Raw genomic sequence first — 18,558 nt, 5'->3', positions numbered from 1 at the left:
TTGCCTGTTTCCTAAGGCTTTTAGTAAAGATGCCTCTTGCAAGTGTTTCCTTTTGACTTGTAAATGAATGTTGTTTGTATTACACTCCACTACCTTTCTTCCTTGTTGTTCACTTCATTTCTACAAGGCAAATTAATTTAGTTGTGCTGCATTGACATGTGAGAACACCCAGGCAGCGAATGTCAAGAGAAATTGCACTGGAAGTTGTACACAGTTATTTGGAACTAACATTATTACTTCTTGGCCTGCTTTTAATTTAAATTCTTTTGTATCACCTTTCATATATCTATATTTCACAGTATTTACCAATGTGTTTCATGTATGACATTATAAATATACTGCATCAATCTATCCATATATTTACTATGCTATATACATATTTTTTATATATATATATATAAATATGCATGTGTTTCACACACACACACACACATTTCTGCTCCTGGGATAAACATCATTTCTGTCAAGAACACTTTCTTTAGGTTGCTGGGCGTATTAACCTCAGAACACCAGGTTACTTTATGAGTTGCTCTTAAAAATCAAGTCTGTCTTATCAATCTTTCCTATGTTCTCTTAGGTCAAGGATCTACAAACGTGAGTAGAATTGGGAAAAGACATTGCAGTTTAGGCTTTTGGCATTAGCTAGCCTTGATCATTCTAGATGGGTTTAAAATAAACCTCCTATCATTTAATTCAGACATCACCTCCCAATCTTTGAAGTAGGTTATGCATCTTCTAGAAACTGAGCTTAAAAGTGGCTTTGGTTTCTTCAAATCAGTACCTGTCAACTTTTTTTTTAATTGCTAGTTTAGAAATTGAAGCTATAATTTTCATTCCACTGTAGCAGAACGTCAACATTTGCAGAGTGCTTTCCACGTATCAGGTGTTGCCTGTGCTGTTTATGAGTTATCTCTTTTAATTACCAGAGTATTCTGTGAGTTAGATGCTATAATCATTCCTATATTTTTGGATCTAATCAGAAGACATTTACATTTCTTACTCAAGATCATACAGGTAGCAAATCAGAGACCTTGGTTCAGACAGTGCGGCTTTCACCACTAAGCTGTCTCACATTGCAAATAGATGACATGGATATCTATGCCTAATACATGGGAACACTCTAAGAATTGTGGTCTCAAATTTTAGGAAGCAATTGTAACTTCCTAATAAAAATAAGCTAGGGGCTGGCATTGTGACGCAGCAAGTTAAAGCCCTGGCCTACAGTGCCAGCATCCCATATGGGTGCTGGTTGAAATCCTGGCTGCTGCACTTCCAATCCAGCTCCCTGCTGCTGCACTGGGAAAACAGCAGAAAATAACCCAAATCCTTGGGCCCCTGCACCCACGTGGGAGACTCAGAGGAAGCTCTGGTTCCTGGCTGTGGATCGGCTCAGCTCCAGCCAATGTGACCATTTGGGGCGTGAACCAGTGGATGGAAGACCTCTCTCTCTTTCTGTAACTCTGTCTTCAAATAAGTAAAATAAATGTTATAAAAAAAGCAACTAGCTGATTGCAGATGTTCTGCCGATTCATCAAGGCTCGTTTACTTGGCGTTTCTGGCACAGCCGAACAGGAGAGGAAGTGGCAGTGCATAACGGTAACAGGAGCCTCTCATCAAGCAGATGAAACGGACACACAGAACCTTCAGAAGGCAGTAGAAGTGTGTGAGCAGATGCCAGTGTCCTACAGCGCAAGCAACTGTGTACCAGAGGGCTTGAAGAAGAGGGAGACACAAAGGACCGGCGTGTGCGGGAAGAGGCTCACAGGGGATCTGCAGCGACAGGGAGAAACTCAATGAGAAGGGATAGAAGGAGACAGCCCGCAAAGTGAGCCAGAAGAAGATGACAGGAAACTCAGAGAGAGGAATGCGCAGGTGCAGTGGATTCTGTCCCTTACCTCCTCTCCTTCTCTTTCCCGCATTCTGTGTGTGCACACATTCATACATACAAACAGATGTGCTTACAGGTTTGCGTGTATATCTGGATGTATGAGGGGACTTCCAAAGGTTCATGGGATTAAAAAACTAAATGTGGGGGAAAAAAAGTTGAAATATGTGCATTTCAGGCAGTTTTCAAAAAGCTCATAAACATGCTTATGTAAAATAACTATAAATGGGTTTCAACTTTTTTGTACCAAAAATAAACTTATCTTCTAATTCTGTTTTTCCATCTACATTTGAATTTCCATTTTTCCATGAATGCTTTGAAGATACATTTACACATAGATTTACCTCCAAATACTGTTTGCCTTACCCTAGGATTAAATGTTCTGATAAACTCAGAAGCACGAAGCACTGCTGGAGATGACAACTGCGACTTTTAGATCTGCAATGACAAATCCGTGAGAGAGAAATGAGTTATTGGTTATCCTTCAACTTTGTACAGCAAAACCTTCATCCTTGTAGAAATCAAGACCAGATCAATACTTATACCAGGATGATATTTTTATTAAAAAAGAACTGTATATATGGAAAAATTGATTGTTTTTTGATTGACACCAAACTTTACTCTAACTGGTACACGTTTTCAGTTTATCTTTGCTGTGGGCACCGGACAGGAAATTGCTGTATAATATTATCCCTCTGTGTTTGACAATAAAATCCAAGAAAAATAAAGTGTCCCTCCAGTACAGCAAGTTAGGTGATAGAGATGGAATTTTCAGTTTTATTGGTTGAAGGTAGGCTTATGAAATCAGTGCTTTACAAAAAATCTAGGTTTCAAAGGCCAAGATAAAAGAATTTTATATGAAAGTGTCGCTGTTCTCTGAAACTTTTTATGAAATAAAGGAACCAAAATTCCTGATTTTTTAAAAAATTTTTTGAGACATAGCAAATTGGATTTGACTTGCTACAGGATTTTTATAACTGATAAAATTATATTATTGGGGGGCCAGCGCTGTGATGTAGTGGGTAAAACTGCCACCTGCCATGCCAGCATCCCATATGGATGCCAGTTCAAGTCCTGGCTGCTCCGCTTCCGATCTAGCTCTCTACTATGGCCTGAGAAATCAGTAGAAGATGGCTCAACTCCTTGGGCCTGTGCACCCACATGGGAGACTGGAAGAAGCTCCTGGTTCCTGGCTTCGGATCTGCCCAGCTCCAGCCATTGTGGCCATCTGGGGAGTGACCCTCCCCAGAAGACCTCTGTCTCTCTCTCTCTATCTCTGCCTCACTGTAAGTCTGTCTTTCAAATAAATAAATAAATCTTAAAAAAATATTAATGGGGGCTGGCGCTGTGGTATAGTGGGTAAAGCCACCACCTGCAGTGCTGGCATCCCATATGGGCACCAGTCTGAGTCCCAGCTACTCCATTTCTGATCCAGCTCTCTGCTATGGCCTGAGAAAGCAGTAGAGATGGTCCAAGTGCTTCTGGGAGACCCAGAAGAAGCTCCTGGCTCCTGGCTTTGGGTCGGCCCAGTTCTGGCCTTTACAGCCATTTGGAGAGTGAACCAGCAGACGGAAGACCTTTCTGTCTGTCTCTGCCTCTGCCTCTCTGTAACTCTGCCTTTCAAATGAATAAATAAATCTTAAAATAAAAAAATACTATTTTAATGAATTCTTATTTAACTGAAAACTAGTATCATCCACAAACTTGAACTTAAAAGTGATCTTTTCTCTTGTGGGTTGAGTGTAACATCCTTGTGTGTGTTTAAGAACCCTCTGTGAGCCATTTGTGGAGAAATAGGCATACGTGTATTCTGCAGACATACCCACCTGGGCCGGCTCCACGCAGGTACCACCCTGTCTGGGAGTTCACTGATACAGAAGAGCCAGGTGGAAAAGTTGATTCGCTCCTCCTCTCCTTGACAAGACCTGCCCCAAACTTACAGATTCTTTAACTGGCCTCTGGTGTTCTCGACCCCAGTAACAGGAAGAGAGAGAGAGAGAGTGTGTGTGTGTGTGTGTGTGTGGTCTGTCTTGAGCCTCTTGGTGCCATCACATATATTCTTGATTGCTAGAGTTACTTTTCCTTTGGTATCTAAGCAAACAAATGTATTGATTCCTCTTCGCACATATCATCGGGAGTCACATTTTCACTAAGAGCTACATTGATTCCTGTTGGGTTTGGTCGGTGGGACGCCACCCTTGGCATTCTTCCTGATCGTTTCTGACGTCTTGTTCTTGCTCTGTTGAATTCTCAAGTTCTTCTCAGCCTTTCACATCCTATCTGTCAGGCCGTTTTTCTGCACTATTTCACTCTGCTTTCCACTGTCCGAACTCTTCACTATTGCAGCAGATTTTCCGGAAGGACTTGATTGCTACAGCCGAGTTATGTAAGACACGCAGTGCGTTTGATGTCATCTAACCTTCACTGTTAGACAGGCTCTGTTTTGAAAGTCACTCAACTATTCCCATTGCATTTAATCATCCCTGGTTATACGTTTGAGTTTGGCTTCAGCCTATTGCCATATGGTTGACGTCCCCTCTGTTTTTTCACCTGTTTCTCTGTCTCTTGAGTTCACTAATCTCTAACCCTCAAATTCCTGTTTTTATTTCTCTGGTAGAATAATTTGTCTAGTCTTTGAGTATAAGGATATTAGCAAGAATGGATGACACTGTTGTGCTTTCAAGGCTTTCTCTGTACTCTGGATAACTTGTAACCTAGAAATGGTACTCAAAAAAGTAATACTCACTGAAAATACTATAGGAAAGAGATATGTACAAGGTTTGCTCTGAAACTATCTATGGGTATGGGGTAGTTGGAGGTTGAAATGAAACACTGCTGGTCATGGCTGTTTGTGTCAACATTCTTGTAGCATGTCAATATTATCTATGAATTTTGGAGTTGGGTGATGGGTTCAAGTGGTCTGTTGTAGTTTTCATTCTACTTCTGTACATATTTAAAATACTCTGTATTGGCAAGCTAAAATTTTTTCTACTTGATGTATATGAGATATATAATAAGTTAACATTCAAATATAACACAGAGACCATAGTATATATTTAAGTTTTTATTTGTTTTTATCTTATTTTTTTAACTTTTATTTAATAAATATAAATTTCAAAAGTACAACTTTTGGATTATAGTGGCTTTTCACCCCCCCATAACCTCCCTCCCACCCACAACCCTCCCATCTCCCGCTCCCTCTCCCATTCCATTCACATCAAGATTCATTTTCAATTATCTTTATATACAGAACATCAATTTAGTATATATTAAGTAAAGATTTCAACAGTTTGCACCCACACAGAAACACAAAGTATAAAGTACTGTTTGAGTACTAGTTATACCGTTAATTCACATAGTAAAACACATGAAGGACAGAGATCCTACATAGGGAGTAAGTGCACTGTGACTCCTGTTGTTTATTTAACAATTGATACTCTGATTTATGACGTCAATAATCACCCGAGGCTCTTGTCATGAGCTGCCTAGGCTATGGAAGCCTCTTGAGTTCACCAACTCTGATCTTATTTAGACAAGGCCATAATCAAAGTGGAAGTTCTCTCCTCTCTTCAGAGAAAGATACCTCCTTCTTTGATGGCCTATTCTTTCCGCTGAGATCTCACTCACAGAGATCTTTCATTTAGGTCAATTTTTTTTGCCAGAGTGTCTTAGCTTTCCATGCCTGAAATACTCTCCTGGGCTTTTTAGCCAGATCTGAATGCCTTTAGGGCTGATTCTGAGGCCAGAGTGCTGTTTAGGACATCTGCCATTCTGTGAGTCTGCTGTGTATCCTACTTCCCACGTTGAATTGTTCTGCCCTTTAATTATATCAGTTAGTATTAGCAGACCATAGTATATATTTAATTATATAATTAAAATTAGAGTACATGATTATATAGATATAATTAGTAGGAACCAATCTAAAAGATGAGTAAACTAAAACTTGAAGGATAAAAGCAACTGTTAGAAGACAAATTAAGGGCATGTTGGTGGTATTTTCAGAAAGAGACATGTAGTGACAACAAATATTATCATCCAGTGAACAATTTTTCATAACAAAGCAATAGTGGATAAAGACACAAAATATTCACATTCCAAAGTCTTGGTCCAGGAATCTGGGCATAGTTTAGATGGTTTCTCTGGATCAAGATTTTTCATGGGCAATGAGGCCTGATCAGGACAGGATCCACTTCCAGGTACATTTATGGAGCTCTTGGCAGGTCTCAGATCCTTACTGCCTGTTGGCCAGAGACATCGTTTCTTTGCCCACACGTCCTCTCCACAGGGTAACTGCACGGGATGGCAGAGGTTCTCCTTAAACTCAGCTGGAGATGGAAGCCACAGTCTTTTGTGAACTAATCCCAGATCACGTGGCATTGCCTCTTCAATATTGTATTTGGTAGATGTGTGTCAGCTAATCCAGCCTGCAAGGCAGAAGGGTACATAAACGTGAGAATATCAATGGGAGGGGATTGTTTGGGCCATGTTAGGGGGTTGCATGACACAGCCTGGATCTCAGGCTCTCATAGTTCATATCCTTCCCACATCCCAGGTGTATTTACCCCTCCCAATGTCTCTAAATCTCTCCACTAAAGCATCAGGTCAGCATCCAGAATTTTATCCTATAAGTCAGGTCCAGTTATGAATGAGGTGTCTCACATTTGACCCTGAAGTTCAGTTCCTTGTTTGCCTTTTCACTGAATATATGGACCTGTGATGCTGAAGATCCATAAGATATATTAGAGGAGGAGCTGTAAACACTGTAAATATGCACATTCCTGTCTAGGAAAGGGAGGACTTGGGGGACACATTAGTCTCTGGTGGTCCATAGCAATTCTGACGTTCTGGGCAAATGTTGAAAATTCCTAATTAGGCTCAAGGCCAAGCAATAATTCTGCATGGCTTTTGGCTCTGCCATTTGGGCTGTGTTAGTCTGCTCGGGCTCCCATCACAGAATACCACAGGCTGGGAAGTTTAAGCAACAGAAATGTATGTTTTCAGCATTCTTAGGGACGGAGGTCCAAGTTGAAGGTGTCAGCAGGACGGCCTCTCTTCCTGGCTTGCAGATGGCTGCCTTCTTACTGTGTCCTCACGTGGTGTTTCCTACGTGCATGAATGAAGGAAGGGGGGGGGGGGGGGAGAGAGACTGGACTCAAGGCCTTCAACATGTGAACATGAATGTTGGAAGGGACCCAGTTCAGCCCATCTCAAGCCTGTCTGGTCCATCTGCAGATAGAGCCTTCTTTTCTTGTGAAAGATTTCACCAGTTTGTTGATGCGTAGTTTTCCAAGCCTCCTCCTGACATTTTGGGGATCCAGCTTCCTCTTTGTCCTTCGGTGCCGCCCGTCCTTTTCAACCCGAGGTGGTGGCAGCACGCCTCTCATCTCTGAGGGCCTTCGGTAAGACTGAAGAGTTCTCTGAGGCACCACCTTTGATCTCTCTGCGGTCGGAAGAAAAGCTTTTGCCGTCACATCCTGAGTTTCACCTCTTCACCGTGGTTTCCTGGCTCTGCTCCAAATTTAATTTCTTCGTTTGGAAATCGTTTCCACACATTGTGTGCCATTCGAGGAGGCTGAGAATTTTGAAACCCACCAAATCCTAGCTCTATTCTGCTTAACAGTCCTTTCCTCAATTTATGTCTCTCCTTTGGTCTTTTACTACAAGTGGCAAGAAGAACCCAGGTGGCATTTTCGAATTTTGCTTGAAAATTGCCTTGGATAGAACACCCCGATCGTTAGGCACATGTTCTGCCTTCTCAGTGCTGCAGGTGTGCTGAGTTCCTGCCGCTGAGTAGTGAAGATCTCTCTTACTCCACTTCCAGGAACGTGCGCGTTTGCTGCAGCCCCTCACCAACAGCATCCTCCAAGGCTAAATTTATACAAATCACTTGTTCAAGGACATTTAAGCTTTTTCTACCATGCTCCTTAAAAGCCTTCCACCTTCTGCCTGCCATCCAGTTCGAAAGACACGCCCAAATTTTTAGGTATTTATTAAATCAACATTTGCTTTTCAGTACAGAAATTTTGAATCAGAGAAGTAGAACGCGCACGTGCGCGTGTGTGTGAGTGTGCTATGATGATACTTCTTAAAGTTCATGGAAAGTTGAATTAAAATATAAATTCATTTTGATACAAAAATTTTCTGAGATTCATGCATATAAGGGTCTTCAAAAAGCTGATAGAAAATGTGTGTTATGGAAAAAAAGCATGGATTTCAAATTTTTTTGTAACAAAAATAAACATTTCAATTCCATTTTCTGTGATTTTTTGGGAGCACCCTTTTGTGTATGTGTACAAATATGATCTGACCTTAAGCAGTTGTGCAAACTGATTAAACAGCCTCTGTAAGGTGATCACCTTCATGTCTGATACTAGAGTTGGATAAGGGTAAGGTTGGGGGAAGAAAAGGGACCCATTATAATTGGAATAAACTGGTCAGTGTTTGTTTGCCTCTTACCTTGGTGCTATGGGTGGCAGGCAGAAGCCAGGACCCTGCATCACAGGGTCCACACGTGTGGCTGAGGAGTGACCAAGCTAAAGGTGGAAGCAGGTGCAGGTTGGGGTTCTCCTTCTCACCTACAAGATGAATTCACAGAGCAGCAGGAACATAGACTACAAGTAGCTGCACTTGACTTCCACATCACACACAGGATTCTTTCTTGGGGCCCAGCCTCACCAGAAGGAAAACCCTGGGAACTGTAGTTGAGAAAAGTGATTCTGAGAAATGCAGCCTAGCCCAGTAGACACATTTGTGTCCTCCAGGAAAGTAAAAGAAATATTGGGATAATGAAGAGCTTTGCAGGTGGTAACTTCTGTCAGAAAAGAAAACGGTGGAGTCCTGGGAATTTATTGGTAATGCAAGAAGAAATAAATATGGGCATATGTTTTGTCTGAACCAGACAGGAACTGGCGTTGGAATATTCATCTCCTAGGAGGGGTCTGAGTGGGTGAACAGTAGGAATATCTCTAGAAAATCAGGCAGCCCACATGTGGGCTAGAAGAGCTTGTCGTGGTTGACTTGTTACAGATAGAAATAGCCAAGTATGTGTCTATGATGGAATGAGCAAGCAGGACCCAGACACTGCGTTGTAATTCGCTTGGTTAGTGTTCGTGCACTAGCAGGTTCATTTGGGCATAGTGCTTTACACAGAACCTATAGGGTGTCATTTCCAGGATAGTTAAGTGAATAAGGGAAAAAGAGTGTCTATAATATTGCATTCGTGGTCTAAGAGAGGAATTTTAAAAGATATAGATGTGTTTAGTGAAGTGTACAAAAAGAAACTGAGGAAGGACAAAATAATGAGATTTTTACCTGATGGTGTGGTATGAGGGCTGTGACACTTTTGTGAACATATACTTGTTTTTCATTTTTTTTTGGACAGGCAGAGTGGACAGTGAGAGAGAGACATAGAGAAAGGTCTTCCTTTTCCATTGGTTCACCCCCCAAATGGCTGCTGCAGCTGGCACACTGTGCTGATCCGAAGACAGGAGCCAGGTGCCTCTCCTGGTCTCCCATGCGGGTGCAGGGCCCAAGCACTGGGGCCATCCTCCACTGCACTCCCTGACCACAGCAGAGAGCTGGCCTGGAAGAGGGGCAACCGGGACAGAATCCGGCACCCCAACTGGGACTAGCACCCGGTGTGCCAGTGCCACAGGCAGAGGATTAGCCTATTGAGCCGCAGCGCCAGCTGTATTTCCTTTTTTTTTATTAAACTTTTATTTAATGAATATAAATTTCCAAAGTATAGCTTATGCAATTCAAATCAATTGGCAATCTACAAAAAGAGTTAAAGATTTTAAAAGCTATTATTAAAATGGCTATATTGGTCTACTATGCTATGTTATATGTGTGTACATATTGTATGTCCACATGGGGAAATTTTATTAAGAGTTTTATTTTAAATGGCTTATAGATAAGATTGTCCATAAATTTAAGCTGCTAAAATCAATCAAAGATACATTTTAATTTGTGTGACCTGAATCTGTGTATCATATGTTTTAAACTTGTTGGTAGAGAGAAACTAAAAACATTTTATATGGTTGTGCTTAAGTTTACTGGTTAAACAAACTACACCATGTTAGATATTTAAGAGGTGTTTTCAAATACATGATTCTTAAAATTAATAGAAGGCATTGGACCTTCTGGTAAATGTTTTCTTAAGTTGTTATCTAATGGTTGAAACAGTTTGCTAAGTATTCATGTGATATTGCTATTGTCAGCAAGCGATCTAGGACTTGCTCCCTCATTTCTCTATTCTAAGCCCAACTTGTTCGTCCATTTCTCTATTCTCCTCAAGGTAGGAAACTAATTCTATTATGAAGGAATCTGTAGGATGCACAATTTAATCTTTAGACCTTATAAAAGAGATGGCTAACATTTTTCTGCAATAGCATAGCCAAAATAAGAACTCAAATAATAATCTCATAGCTAGATTCACTTCGCCATCAGCGAAGTATACAGTAAGTAGAAAAAACCTCCCTTTCAGACCAAAGGGAAAGAAAGTTTTAAAGTGAGAATATAATTTTCCTCATGGTCATTGTCTACCTTGGAAAAACTACTACAGAACATGCCTGTGACTATAGACTTGTAGTTCAGGCCACTGAAGATTAGAGATGGGAAACGGGCACTCCCTTGACTTGCATCCTCTGGTCTGCTTTAACACAAACCAGGAGGAAAAGAAAGCTTGGCATCAGAAGCAGTGGGTGGCAGGCCTATTAATGGCTGATCTGTACAGTGATCTGCCCTCAAGGAGACCCAACAGGCCAGTCCACTGCAGTGGCTTTCAATGTGGTAAGCCTGGGCTTCAGCAGAAGTCAGCTTGTGAAGAGCCCTGGCAGCTCTGCCAAGAGTTGGATCACTGGAAATGGACCTGCCCTGGAGTCGAAGGATGCCCAGGTCAGAGCCACAGATCTTATTGGCTCTAAGCTGAAAAGCCCTTCACTCAGCCCAACTTCCAAAGTGACCACTGCAGCTGAGGGGATAGTCAAGTAGGGTCAGCAACATTACAGGCAGAACTGTAAATTTCTTGTTAGAGATGCCCCCTGCCTTTACCTGGCCAGCTCTCCTCCCAGGCCAGCCAAGTAATGAAAGTCAACAGAGTGCCTTCCCCTAGGAGGTTCACACCTCCCTTAGGATATACCCCATGTGAAGAGATAGATAGGTCTGGGCCTCTGAATTTACAAGGCCTAAAGCCCACCAGATTATTATCAAGCCCCTTCTATCAGGTTCTATTTGCCTCTCAATCAGAAAACTTAATTGTAGCTTAGACAGCACCTTTCTTAGCTCCTCTAATAATGACTCTGTCCTTTGTTCTAGGCCCTGTCTAGTGCACTTGGGCCTCATTCCTTTGTAATCATAACCTCTACTCTACCACCAATGGCTCTACTCCCAACCTGTGTGTACTGATGGTCCTCTTCCCCACTTAATGCTGTATAATTGTTCAAACCTGGTAAATGCCACTCTTAGGATCATTGGTTACTATCCTCACTCTGTCTTTTATGACCTTGTCTAAATATGATCAGAGTCGGCAAACTTGGAAGGCTTCCATAGCCTTGGCAACTCATGACGACAGCCTAGGATGGTTACTGGCGCCATAAACTAGAGTGTCAATTTGTTGGGTCAACAACAGGAGCCACTGTGCACTTGCTCCTCAGGTGGGATCTCTGTCCTTAATGTGCTGTACATTGTGATTTAATGCTGTAAGTAGTACTCAAACAGTATGTTTCACTTTATGTTTCTATGTGGGTGCAAACTGTTGAAATCTTTATACTAAATTGATCTTCTGTATATAAAGAGAATTGAAAGTGAATCTTGATGCAAATGGAAGGGGAGAGGGAGCGGGAGAGGGGAGGGTTGCGGGTGGGAGGGAAGTTATGGGAGGGGGAAGCCATTGTAATCCATAAGCTGTACACTGGAAATTTATATTCATTAAATAAAAGTTAAAAAAAAAAAAAACAAAGTATAGCTTATGGGTTACAATGGCTTCCCCCCTCCCATAACTTCCCTCCCGCCCGCAACCCTCCCCTTTCCCGCTCCCTTTCCCCTTCCATTCATGTAAAGATTCATTTTCAATTCTCTTTGTATACAGAAGATCAGTTTAGTATATATTAGGTAAAGATTTCAACATTTTGCCCATATAGCAACATAAAGTGAAAAAACTACCATTGGATTACTAATTATAGCATTAAATAGCAATGTACAGCACATTAAAGACAGAGATCCTACATAATTTTTTTTCAAATTAATTAATTTTCTATGCCATTTCCATTTTAACACCAGGTTGTTTTTTTTTTTTTTTTTTCATTTCCAATTCTCTTTATATACAGAAGATCACTTCAGTATATAATTAGTAAAGACCTCATCAGTTTGTGCCCACACAGAAACGCAAAGTATAAAAATACTGTTTCAGTACTAGTATTTCCTTTTTTTAAAAAAAGTATAGCTCTGACTTTTAAACCGTAGTAATATTTCATATACCCACAAAAATTAATCTGTGAATCAATCAAGTCAGCCAGGATGTGTCTGTGTATAGTGTTGGGGGTTGGGAGGCAGAGGGGAGAACTCCAAATTAATGCAAATATGAACAAAGGAACTTAAGTAAATCACATAACCACATTGAATGGGGACCACATTGAATGGGGTGGGAAGGAAAGTTCAGTGTAAGGAACTGCAAAACTTTGGTTTGGCTGGGTGCTGGAAGGCTACAGAGCAATAGAACTCTGTACCAACATCGTACTATAGTTAGTAAATTTGCTTTTCAAAGGAATATGTGTTAGCCATTCAGAAACTACTTTTTGTGTATTCTAGATTTGAGCAAATATGTAAATATGCTTTTATTAAATGTTTGTTTATCTGAGAGGCAGAGAGAGGAGGGGGGGGGTGCTCTCATTCGCAGGCTCATCGCCTAATACCCACAGCAGTGAAGGCTGGGCCACGACTGAAGCCAAGGCCAGGAACTCAATCCAGGTCTTGCACAGGGGTGAGAGGAGTCACCACTGCCTCCCAAGGTCTGCACCAGCAGGAAGCTGGAGCCAGGAGCCAGGGCTGGCAGCCAAACCCAGGCAGCGGAGAGTGGGACACAGGCATCTTAACCAGCACCTTAACCTCTACACTGAATGCCTACCCCGGCAGATGTGTTTTAAATAATTTGAGATAGACTCCTCACAGACAGGGAAAATAGCTATAAACGGAGAAACCAGGAAGGGTAGAACAAACACAGAACACTCTAGTATTATTAAATGGGTATCAGAGTTATGACTATTTTCAATACAGATGAGTATATCAGGGATTTTCAAAAAGTTCATGGAAAACACATATTATGCAAAAACAGTTCATGAGTTTCAATTATTTGCAATAAAATAGTCTTTCTTTTAGTTCTATTGTGCATGAATTTTTTGAAATACCCTCGTCCACAGAGCTGTGTTTGCATGTAAAGACGTGCATCTCTTAGTTATATTTGCTGAATAGGCCCAGAAGGAATGGCATTCTTCAATAAAAGGAAGTAAGGCTCTTTGAAGAAATGACTGACTCCCAGGCAGAGGACAAGAAAGGATAGGAGGATCCAGGAACACATTATGGAGCCAGAAAATAAGGAAGTGTTCAAAAAAATGATGAGGGTGCATCAAAAGGACCCATGAGCCAGCTTGAAAGCATTTCAAATGCCAAAAATGGAATTACTTGGATGATGAAATTAAAAAAATGTAGTAGTTACAATCCACAGAATAAAAGGATCATCGACGCTTCCATTTGTGAACAAATAGATGATTGTACAAAGGGTTAGCTCTTCTCTGCAGTAGAATTCAACTTAGTAAATATTAAAGAAATGATGCAAACAGAAAAGTAGCCAACTGGCAAACACCACAGTAACATCTGATGCTGGCAGGAATCACCCATGGATGTGAAAATTAGTGAAGGAAAGTGTGATGGCAAATAGGATGTTTGTATAGTCTCAACATCTCTCTCTGCAAGATAGCTATTCATCAGAGAGAGACAGTAACTGCTCTGTGATGAGAAGACATCCTCACCCAGGGGTCGAGGTTGGCATCACAAGTAATGGGGCATCTTGACGTTGTGTGTGTACCTCCTGATACCATGCACCAGTGAGGGAAACTGTCATTTATTTGATATTTTTGCAAAAAAAAAAAATGGATACTTGAGTCACGTGAAAGGTTAAAGAAAATTGAGAGGCATTCTGTAAAATGACCAGTCAGTGCTCTTCAAGAGAGTCTGAGTCATGAAAAACAAAGCACATGGGAGGAACTGACCCAGATGAAAGGCGACAGAGATAGCAACTGAATGCAGTGTGGCTTCCTGGATCGGATGTAGACCAGAAAATGGACATTCATGGAAAGCTGGCCAAATTTGAACAAAATAAAGATAATAGTACAGTACTTTGGGGAAACCCAGTAAAAGGTTTGCAGACATAGAATAAGGATTGTGTTTATAACTTGTTTTGGGTGACATTAAAATAAAATAAGATTTCAATAATTTATCAAGGGGTAATTATACCAAGAAGACCTGGATTTTAAGGGCATGGGCCAGAAAATGGGCTGTAATGGAACAAGTTAACAGGTTGAACACATCACTTTACCCTTCCCAACCTTTCCAACTTGAGAGCCCCCAAGTTATACTGATTACGGTCAGGAAAACTTGGCCTACATTGAGTTTTGAATATTTATGTTGACTTTGCTCACTTTGTTTATTTTTTATAGATAGGAAAGTAAAATTCAAAGTTAGAAATACCTTCCAGAGCCCTATCATTTAGATGTCAATTACATATTTATAGAGCTTGAGACAAATTATTCATTTGTAGATCACTTTTCATAGTTATTAAATAATAGACTGATAAATATTTAATATTACCTACTCAAGTAAGCAGTGATGTGTAACAGAGAAAGGCTTGTCTCTGAGTTTGGATGCTGGCATTCTGCTATGTCAGTGGAATGTTAATACCACTATATTATATAAATGAATCAAAACGAAATAAAAAGGAGCAGAGCTGGTACCAGGGCCACAAATCCAAGCTTTGAGCAGGGGTAGGGAGAGAAGGAAGCTCGTTCCACGTGTGGTGAGGGACACAGGAGAAGGCAGAGGCCTCCGGATCAGATTGTAGGAGGAGCGTGTGAACAGGGGTGCAGTTGAGGTGTGTGCAGATACCCCAGGTTGCGTTTGTCTTCCAAGCCAGTGAATCTGCAAAAAATCCAGGCGTTTCTAGACAGTCCTGATTCTAAATTGGAGTCCTATCATAGGAGTCAGAGCAATGTGGTCTATCCAGTTTGGTGATGAACTTCAGTCAATTGGGAGAGTATGGTACATGGCATATATTCATTCCTACAGAATAATAGCAAAGGAAAATGGGTCGTGGTGGGTCGTGGAGTATAGAATAGTGGGTAAGAGGACATTTTGTGATCAGGGAAATTCTGGCCCTGCTTCTTACCACATCAGAGCTTTGGAACGATGACAGCTGCTAATTCTGATACTTGGTTCTAGCATAGTGAAACCTAACTCCTAGAGGTTTTGTGCTGATTAAATAAGGAAATGAATGTCAACATCGCAACACAGAGTGTACATTCAATAAGTGCCAGACTGTTTGTATCATTTTGCCATTGACGATGGTGTTTGGGCCACATGTAAGATGACTGATGTTTGCAGACAGACTTGTTCCGTGTAGACATTGCATAGCAAAGCATGTATTAAAATACAGAGCTGAAAGATGGGGAAATCTACAGCTTGATGAGCCTTGCGAGTTTCAGGGTTCCATGCAGACACTACAGATCCTTGGTTAAATCCAGAAAAATTATTTCTGATCTCTCTGTCCACAGGTAGAAGGGGAGCTAGAATTCTCATTTTGTAGTTCAAGAAATGAAGAGAATTCAGTTAGAGTAGGGTTTCTCCGTGGCGGCTCGGTGGGTGTTTTGGGTCACACCATTCTGGACAGTGGCCTCTTGAAAGATGCTTGTGTAGATAAGGGGAGGGGAGAGGATGACATCACTGGCCATGAATGTTGCAGGTTTGCTTCTCAAGGGCATGGGCTGATGTTAAAAAATGTAACATGATTTTCTACAGTCAAATACATAACTTTCAGTCTTCATTTGTCCACATGCACAAATATATGCATCATTTATTCTAGATGAACTCAGAGAAGATATGGTCATTTGTTTATAATCCAGGCACATTCTGGATTAAACTTTCCCTTTGGCTTGTCTGTCTTCTCCATCTCTCTGGGTCTGCATCTAAATTGGAAGATAGGCTGATAAGGGAACCGACTTGAGAGCCATACAGTCTTGCTGGGAAGAAGCCATCTGTTTCTCGGTTTTGGCTTGATTTGATCCTTTGCTAATGTTCTCTGAGCACGGCTAATCTGATCTGGTTTCTAGGCACATCTTACGCTTTACCACCTTCCAAAATGCACAGTCAGCCTCTGCCCGGGGCTCATCCACTGGAGGTTTGTGATGGTGGCACAGTCTCCAGCCATGTTCTCTAGCCCGAAGTCTGGGCTTCTTTGGGTTTGCCTCTCCGTATCCTCAGCCCTTCTCTGCCATCCTGGGATCCGGGATTCAGGGAGGTCCAAGGGCTTGTGTCCCCAACATGGTTTCTTTGCTATCTGTGCTCTACATTCTCTCTTCATGGGGGACCCTGGCTGCACCTCCCCAGGTACTGACTGCAACACTGAGATGCTCGGCTACTGGTGTCTCCCTACCTTCGACGTGATGGTGCTAGCGAATTCTCTAAGCAAGTTGTTGTCTTCTTCAGCCTCACTCAGAACACAAGCAATGTGCACCTTTCGTTATCAGAAACCCGAATCAGAGCGAGAATTCTGTATCTTTCCCCACCTTCAGCTGGGGTGGACGTGGGGAGGGTCAGGAGTCCGGCACACAGACGAAAGTCTGTACATCCTGATTCTTCCACGTCTTTTCCCTTTCCTTCACAGCTCAGTTGGGTTTTCTGGTGTGTAGCTGGGGACAAGGATGCGTAGACTTCAGCAGGTTTCCTCTCCTTTCAGATTTTTTTCAGTTTCTTTTGTCAGTGCTTTACATGTGCAATAGCACTGTTTTATTTAGAAGCCAAAGATTTGGAGTCATTACTCCCCAGTCCCATTAGAGAGTTGGCCCTAGGTGAGGAGCAGGTCCCTGTTCCTTGACGCCACAGTGTGGGCACAGGAAGAAGAGGAAGGAACAGCCTGGGATCCCAATTTATCTCCCTGAAAACTTGAACATTATTCAGATCTCACGTGGCTTCTGAAGAAAATCCTTCCTTCCACCTGGATTTCTGCTGACAACGGCTTACAGGCTGGACTGTAAAAGATGCTCAAGTCCAAAGCACTCTTTAGAGAAAATGAAATCCCACTGTTGCACATTATTCTCTCAGTTGCAATAATATCTTAATTTCCTCACTCCCGAGACACAAGGCTCCTGACTAATGAAAACAAATAAGCCTCACTTTCTAAATCTTTACTGTTTATGATTTACCATGCCATAATGGCAAGCTTTTCAAAGGCCAAGTCAACAGCTGGGTTTGCTTCTGCAGATTTGCTGTTACTGTTTTCCAACATGGCTTGCTGTTTTTAGAGTCAGTTGTCCTTGGCTTTCAAAGTTTTTTTGCTAGAGATAAATGTAAAACTATGTTTCAATTTTAATTATTTGTTTAGTCAGACAGAGACACAGACACAGAGATCTTCCATCTACTGGCTTATTTCCCAATGCCTGCGAAAGCTGGGGCTGGGTGAAGCAGAAGGCAGGAATATGGAATTCCATCTGATATTCCCCTGTGGATGGCAGAGACCCATCAGGCCATCACCTGCCTGTTCCAGAATGCACGTTCACAGGAAGCCAGAGCAGAAGCAGAGTTAGAACTTGAACCTGGGCACTCAGAAAATGGGCCATAGGCATCCTGAATGTTAGTAACTGCTGTGCCAATGCTTGCTCCTAAAGCTGTATTTTAAAAAGGCAAAAGAAGAACAATATAGAACAAATACACAGATTAGATGAATAACTATGGTTTTTTTTTTTTTTTCCCACAGGCAGAGTGGATAGTGAGAGAGAGAGAAAGGTCTTCCTTTGCCGTTGGTTCAGGCTCCAATGGCCGCCGCGGCCAGTGCGCTGCGGCCAGCGCACCACGCTGATCCGATGGCAGGAGCCAGGTACTTATCCTGGACTCCCATGGGGTGCAGGGCCCAAGCACTTGGGCCATCCTCCACTGCACTCCCTGGCCACAGCAGAGAGCTGGCCTGGAAGAGGGGCAACCGGGACAGATTCCAGCGTCCCAACCGGGACTAGAACCTGGGGTGCCGGCGCCACAAGGCAGAGGATTAGCCTGTTAAGCCATGGCGCCGGCCAAAAAATATGGAACGCTTCACAAATTTGCGTGTCTTCCTTGCACATGCTCTGTATCGTTCCAATTTTAGTATATGTGCTGCCGAAGTGAGCACAACTGTATGTGTTATTAATACCAAATTTAACAATTTCCCAGACTATCTTTCTTGTAAATAAAGATAAATCCAATGGATAATTCAAAATCATGTTCTCCAGTACTTAAAGGTTTATATGCTTTTATTGTTATTCTATTATTTTAGCCCAACAGGACCTCGATTTTGTCAGTAATCCATCTGCCTATTCACTTATTCAACAGATGATAAGGAAACACTACTAGTTGAGACCTTCCAACTCAAGGAGCTT

General features: G+C 41.8%; 1 pseudogene; it reads right to left on the bottom strand.

Moving 5' to 3' along the window:
- Positions 1-18,219: 18,219 nt before the first annotated feature.
- On the bottom strand, positions 18,220-18,311 carry LOC133758940 (U6 spliceosomal RNA; annotated as a pseudogene).
- Between the last annotated feature and the right edge of the window lie 247 nt (positions 18,312-18,558).

The sequence above is a fragment of the Lepus europaeus genome, chromosome 4 (assembly GCF_033115175.1).
Source record: "Lepus europaeus isolate LE1 chromosome 4, mLepTim1.pri, whole genome shotgun sequence".
Lineage (NCBI taxonomy): Eukaryota > Metazoa > Chordata > Mammalia > Lagomorpha > Leporidae > Lepus > Lepus europaeus.
The sequence above is the reverse complement of the archived record's forward strand: the minus strand, read 5'-3'. Positions and strand labels throughout refer to the sequence as shown.